Source organism: Salvelinus sp. IW2-2015, linkage group LG19 (assembly GCF_002910315.2).
Source record: "Salvelinus sp. IW2-2015 linkage group LG19, ASM291031v2, whole genome shotgun sequence".
NCBI classification, from domain to species: Eukaryota; Metazoa; Chordata; class Actinopteri; order Salmoniformes; family Salmonidae; genus Salvelinus; species Salvelinus sp. IW2-2015.
In genome coordinates this window covers 8,556,088-8,563,485 of record NC_036859.1, presented here as the reverse complement: position 1 = coordinate 8,563,485, position 7,398 = coordinate 8,556,088, and the positions used below count along the sequence as shown (strand labels likewise).

Here is a 7,398-nt window from a genome sequence, read left to right as displayed (position 1 = left end):
GGACACACCTTTATGTACCAGTGTTATTGTATGACAATCCGAAGGTGTTTATTGTAATTGCATTTGATGGAATGAAGAATAAACTGAAAGCTACTGACATTGTGTGGGTTTACGGTCTGCAATTGTAAGCTACACGTATTATTGTAAGCACACACGTATTATCCAACTCAATGACAGTTACGTGCTATAACGAAAGAGCTATTCTATGACAGTGTTGCTGCAATATCTTTACTCTGTGTGTAACATAATGTATCTTCATTATCCATTTTGGAACGGAAATCCTTTTTGCTCCTCAGTAGGCTACCCATCCCGACACCATTTAGTGGACAAACATGCCCAATGAAATTACAAGTTGATTTCGCATAGACTGGATTTCTGTCATTCTATATGAGCATGTCAACCGCAAGAGGAGAGAGAGAGAAGGATGCTCCAATGACATGCTTGACAGACTCTCCTACGTGAATGACGCAGCCGCGGCTGTCATGCAACGCTGCTAGGTTTATAATGCGCGAGACGAGCAGTTGCCTAGGTTATAGCGGTAGTATATCCGACAAGGCATCACCAATAGGCGATTGTTTGTATTAATGGGCGTACAATTACCAGGATGAAAATAAGACTGGTGTTGAAGAAATGTCGATGAGGCCACGTATTTAGTCTATTCAACGTGATGTCAGAGTGTCCTGTAGGCTACATTTCGCATTTGCCCTTGCATCAACAAAGAACATTATATCGTGACGCTTATCCTGGAATTGTAAATGGATGAGACTGCGACAGCGGGGGAGGCCGGGGGAGGCATGCCCACATCGGGGGCGGGTAGATCGGACCAGATGGATACGGCCGGCCTATCTCTCAAGCTGGATTCTGGAGACATGGGTTCGTATGGCTGTGCTTTATTATGAGACTAGTTTAATTGACTAAATACATTTGCATGAGAGATTGTTCAGATGAGCTAAACATGTCAGGAGAGCGCTGTCACCGTTCAACGGTGAATATAAGGGTTCATTCAGGTTTTGGTCCAGCTGTCAATTATGGTTTGTCTCAGTAGACTAAATTATCTGTCAGTTTCCAGACCTAAGAAATTATTTATGGAAATAGGCTTATAACTAACCAAGATGGTCATCCTGCTATTTCTAAAGACCAGGACAAGCTGCCAGCAACCACCAAAAGCAAAAGCCTAATTAATTAATGCAGACATTGAGCATACAGAAGCTGACCTAGTCCTGATTAAAATGTACAGCATGCATTAGTTGGTAGGCAATGTCCAGGGCCTGACTATGTGAAACAGGTCAAGACAAACTGTCTCGTTCCGCTCGGAACCCAATTAAAGGTCATGTCTGCCAGTCTGTGGCATCAGATCACGGTCAATTTCTATCAAAAGGAGAGGGAATCGGGCCTCCACCGTCAAGCTCATGATTGTTAGTGATTTGCAGAGAGTGAGAGAGTGTCTGTCTGTCTGTCTGTCTGTGTGACTGTGTGTGTAACAGACTATCTATATGATTCTTTGATCGTCATCTTCACTGTCTTATTTAATTGTGGGATGTCGATTAACGCAGCCCGCCTCACCTCTCTGATTCAGAGGGGTTGGGATAAATGCGGAAGACACATTTCAGTTGGATGCATTCAGTAGTACAACTGATTCCCTTTAGAGATCAAACTAGGCCAATGTCTTTGTCACATAAAAGTGTTACAATTAAAGATGAAACACCAGGAAGCAGATAGAAACGTAATACGTGGCGTTGAATTATAAATGAACAAAAATGCCCTGAGCCTCTCTGCCTCTGCTTTACCAGAGTGTACACTGAATGACCAGGAGAACAGACTATATAGAGTGTATGGGCAACAGCGCAACAGTTTAGCCTATATTACAATAATCCTAGGTAGCCTTGAATATAGGAAGAACACCTTGTACCAGATATGTATGTAAGCGAACGCGCAATTGTAATGGACGAACAGAAAACTGTCTTGGTCCTGCATTGTATTCTAGTCTGTAACAGGGTGTCTATTACAGAACCCAGAACCAAATCTCTCACGTGCGCTGGCCAGCTACTCAATTTTGTTTCTGTCACAATAGACTATTGCATAGTTCCACTGCTATTACTCTGGTATAACAGCAGTATAATGTAACCAGTCTTTATTTAAAGATGATAAGACAAGAGTCCGAGATGAACTGGAAGCACTATGTATGTATTACAGATTGATGGTCCAAACAAACCATCAAGCTCTACTCCGTCTTCTGTGCTTCCTCTCCGTGAAGCTGTTCAAGCAGAGTTGAACACTGCACATACACACACTTGTGCTTTTCTCCRTTTTCAAACCAAGTATGACGGAATGAACAGTAGGAATGAACAGTACGGAGTAGGAGTGAATTAATCTCAATACCATGGCAGATTCCCTATTGCACACGGAGTACATGGGAATTGAATGGGCAACAGGGGTATTTGTGTTCATAGTTGACACATACATTTGATTTGTACAACATAATTTTCTTAGCAGCTCTTCTTGCAGTCATTTCCCTATTGCATTTTTACAGTTTCCCATCTGTAGAGAAGCAGTAACTCCCCCAACGCACACACACACACACACACACACGCACACACACGCACACACACACAGTAGCAGACCATTATCTGCTGTAATCTGCTTATCAGCAGCACTTAGACTAGTGATGGCGCTAGAGACTGGCATCTGGTACAATCCTCATCCAGCAGACCTCTAGCCCCTCTCTCTTCCTCTCTCACTCTCTCTCCTCTTTCGCTTTCTCTTCTATTTTTAGTCGCTTTGTCTTTTTCTCTCCTCTGTTTCTCTCGCTATAAAAAAAAAAAAAAAACAAAACCGCACCCCCCCCCCCCCACCACCCCCGCCCCCCCTCCCCACCCCAAAACCCCCCCCCCAGAAAACCCCCAACCCCTACTCAAACCCCCCACCGCCCCCCCCCCTCCACCCCCAAAAACCCCCCCCCGCGCGAAACCCCCACGAAAACCGCCCCACCCCCCTCCCCACCCCTCACCACCCCCCACCCACCCCAAAACCCCCCTCCCACCCCTTTGCCCTCAGAACAGCCTCAGAACAGTCCTCAGAACAGCCCTCAGAACAGCCCAGAAACAGCCCACCAGAACCCCACAGAACAGCACACAGACAGCCCTCAGAACAGCCCTCAGAACAGCCCACAGAACAGCCCACAGAACAGCCCCCAGAACAGCCCTCAGAACAGCCCACAGAACAGCCCTCAGAACAGCCCTCAGAACAGCCTACAGAACAGCCCTCAGAACAGCCTCCATTCGTTGGGGCTTGGACTTTACAAAATGTTGAAAGCGTTCCACAGGGATGCTGGCCCATGTTAACTCCAATGCTTCCCACAGTTGTGTCAAGTTGGCTGGATGTCCTTTGGGTGCTGGACCATTCTTGATACACACAGGAAACTGTTGAGCGTGGAAAAACCCAGCAGCATTGCAGTTCTTGACACAAACCGGTGCGGCTGGCACCTACTAACACACCCCGTTCAAAGGCACTTAAATATTTTGTCTTTCCCATTCACCCTCTGAATTGCACACACACAATGCATGTCTCAATTGTCTCAAGGATTAAATATCCTTCTTTTACCTGTCTCCTCCCCTTAATCTACACTAATTGAAGTGGATTTAACAAGTGACACCAATAAGGCATCAGAGCTTTCACCTGGATTCACCTGGTCAGTCTGTAATGGAAAGAGCAGGTGTTTTTAAGGTTGTGTATACTCAGTTTACATTGCTATCTGAGCAGTCTGATTTCTCTTACTAAGTGTTGGCACCAGCCCAAAACTGCACCTGCTCAAGCGGGAGGGAATTGTCTCAAATCGCCTACGTTGGAAATGGGGGATGTGTGTGTGCCTGTGAGCACACTTGTGTGTACAGCATCGCGTGCTTCGTGCGCGTGTGTGCACGCTTGCATGTAACAGCTCTATCCCCTAGTCCGGCAGTGTTGTGCTATTAGACGATTCCCTGACCCACCTCTACGCAGACGACACCATTCTGTATACTTCTGGCCCTTCCTTGGACACTGTGCTATCTAACCTCCAAACGAGCTTCAATGCCATACAACACTCCTTCCGTGGCCTCCAACTGCTCTTAAACGCTAGTAAAACCAAATGCATGTTTTTCAACCGTTCGCTGCCTGCACCCGCKCGCCCGACTAGCATCACCACCCTGGACGGTTCCGACCTAGAATATGTGGACCTAGGTGTCTAGCTAGACTGTAAACTCTCCTTCCAGACTCATATTAAACATCTCCAATCCAAAATCAAATCAAGAATCGGCTTTCTATTTCGCAACAAAGCCTCCTTCACTCACGCCGCCAAACTTACCCTAGTAAAACTGACTATCCTACCGATCCTCGACTTCGGCGATGTCATCTACAAAATAGCTTCCAATACTCTACTCAGTAAACTAGATGCAGTTTATAGTGCCATTCGTTTTGTTACTAAAACACCTTATACCACCCACCACTGCGACCTGTATGCTCTAGTCGGCTGGCCCTCGCTACATATTCGTCGCCAGACCCACTGGCTCCAGGTCATCTATAAGTCCATGCTAGGTAAAGCTCCGCCTTATCTCAGTTCACTGGTCACGATAACAACACCCACCCGTAGCACGCGCTCCATCAGGTATATTTCTCACTGATCATCCCAAAAGCCAACACCTCATTTGGCTGCCTTTCCTTCCAGTTCTCTGCTGCCTGTGAATGGAACGAATTGCAAAAATCGCTGAAGTTGGAGACTTTTATTTCCCTCACCAACTTTAAACATCTGCTATCTGAGCAGCTAACCGATCGCTGCAGCTGTACATAGTCCATCTGTAAACAGCCCACCCAATTTACCTACCTCATCCCCTTACTGTTTTTATTTATTTACTTTTCTGCTCTTTTGCACACCAGTATCTCTACTTGCACATGATCATCTGATGACTTATCACTCCAGTGTTAATCTGCTAAATTGTAATTATTCGCTCCTATGGCCTATTTATTGCCTACCTCCTCATGCATTTTGCACACAATGTATATAGACTAATTTTATTATATATATATATTTTTTCCTACTGTGTTATTGACTTGTTTATTGTTTACTCCATGTATAACTCTGTGTTGTTGTCTGTTCACACTGCTATGCTTTATCTTGGCCAGGTCGCAGTTGTAAATGAGAACTTGTTCTCAACTAGCCTACCTGGTTAAATAAAGGTGAAATAAAAAATAAAATAAATTTAAAAAAAAACAGTCCTACGCATCTCTTGTTTACGTCTCAATAACACTCGTCATCAGTCAGCCGTCTTCTGAGCTGGCCAGTGAGAGGCCTAATCCTCTTTATACCATAAAACCCACACGCCAAACAGTCTAATGCCTACAAATTCCAACGCAGTCCCTGGAAATGTAGATACCTCTGGAAACCCAATCAGTCATTGTATGATCTGAAACCTCTTTTCAGTCTATATTGCACAAAAGAACCGTTGAGCGTATAAGGATGCCAGTGTCTTAGGCACTGACCCACATTTCTCACTTTGCTCCTGAATAACCGAGTGAGGAAGGAGACTTGGAAGCATGGCAACGCGAGACTATGTTGACTCTGATACACTAGTAGTGTACTGTGTAGTAATAGTTGTCCTTTGAGGACAGCTCCTCAGCGTATTATGACTGGCCTCAATCCTACAGCACAGAGTTACCTTGCTACCTGAGTGTTCGATTCTGAAGGTTTCGTTCGAGTGTTCGATTCTGTTTGTGTTCCATCCGAGTGCTCCTCCATCTGAGCTTTCCGTCAGTTCCGTCCGTGTGCTCTTTCTCCGTTTTCTGTCTCGGGATCGTTCTGAGAGTTATGTCTGTCTGAGTGTTCCGTCTTGAGTGTTTTTTTCCCCTTCAGTGTCCCGTACATGTTTCGTGTCCGAGTGTTCTGTCTTTCTCAGTGTTCTGTCTGTTGAGTGTTTTGTCTGTCTGAGCGTTCCGTCTGGGTTTGAGTCTGTGTGTTCTATCTTTCTGAATGTTCTGCGTATATAATTATGAATTAGAACTCTGCGTGACTGGCAAAGTCCTGCCAAAAAGACCCTGCTAGCAAGACGACCTTCCAGAAGCTGATCTGTAGTCTGAAGGTCATTAGCCCAGTGTCATTGCTAGACCTTTAGGTCGATGACTAACGAGATTGGGTCGGCTCTAGTGTGTCCCATTGTTTCGTCTCTGGTGTGTGTGTCTCTCTGTCCTTCTCTCTCACTCATCTGTAAGTCTCTCTCTTTCTTTTCACGGGCCAACTTCCTGGCTCTGGCTGTTCCGACGGCTGGCACCCCTCTTAATCCTGCARTCTGATTGGCCGCTCACTGCTCAGGGCATCCGGTCTCCTGGGWGACGGTGGTGGTGTCAACCAATGACAGGGAGTTCAGATTAGAGAGCCCGTCGATCCTAAAGAGTCACCTTCCCAGGACAGAMCTGCTCTAGAGATAGATTATATCTACATCAACCGCGGACACCAACTACCGTCAGGTCTGAGTTTTGGGGTGTTTTGGTATTTTTGGGTGTTTTTGGTGGCTATAACTGGAGTACCGTTTCACGTTCAGGCTTGAGTGACAAAGAGTTGGGTGAGACGTTCAAAAGTCTTCAGGGTAGATATGTTTACGCATACTCAGGGTGTTAAAGATATGAATACATGTAGAAGKAGAATTGTTTCCTGGGTTGTGTCTGGCAGTGCTTGTGTACATATCCATGAAGGATTAGCCTTCATCTACTACCAGTGGATATCCTGATTGAATTTGTCATTTTAATTCTGGGCATCAGTGTTAGTTAACTACACTCTGCTGCATTGTATTTCTACGACTGTAAGGCTATTTGAGCCTAGAACCAGGTGTAAAGAATCCAAGCGCAGCGTAAGGCATTTGATGGATAGGTCCGTGTGTGTGTGTGTCCAACATGGTGATAGTAGACAAGCTCCAGTTGGGCCATCTTCACTACGCCACTGATACTTTCCAGAGGGAATACACCTTTTAATAGTCGTGTAGATACAGTGCATGAACACTGATGTGTGTAGCGTTGGTTTCAGTCTTTTAGTACACTGCTGGCAATAGCAGGTGCATACTTTGTACTGGAACCATTTTCCCTGGTTCCTGCATGTATCTAACAGGCCTAAGTCATGCATTGATGTTCTCTCCTTCTGTCTTCTCTGTTATTCAACAGAAGACGCTGGTCCTAGGAGGTCTACAATTAGCAGGTGCATACTTTGTACTGGAACCATTTTCCCTGGTTCCTGCATGTATCTAACAGGCCTAAGTCATGCATTGATGTTCTCTCCTTCTGTCTTCTCTGTTATTCAACAGAAGACGCTGGTCCTAGGAGGTCTACAATAACTAGCGAGGTGAGGGCTAGTTACACACACACACACACACACACACACAC

General features: G+C 45.5%; 1 long non-coding RNA gene across 1 annotated transcript in view; it reads left to right on the top strand.

The window, feature by feature from the left end:
- The first annotated feature begins 463 nt into the window (after positions 1-463).
- The window catches only part of LOC111979788 (uncharacterized), a 20,528-nt gene continuing 13,593 nt past the window's right edge, over positions 464-7,398 (top strand). The window contains exons 1-2 of the long non-coding RNA XR_002879369.2: positions 464-873; positions 7,320-7,357. This is a non-coding gene — a long non-coding RNA (uncharacterized lncRNA). The remainder of the gene's footprint in view (positions 874-7,319; positions 7,358-7,398) is intronic.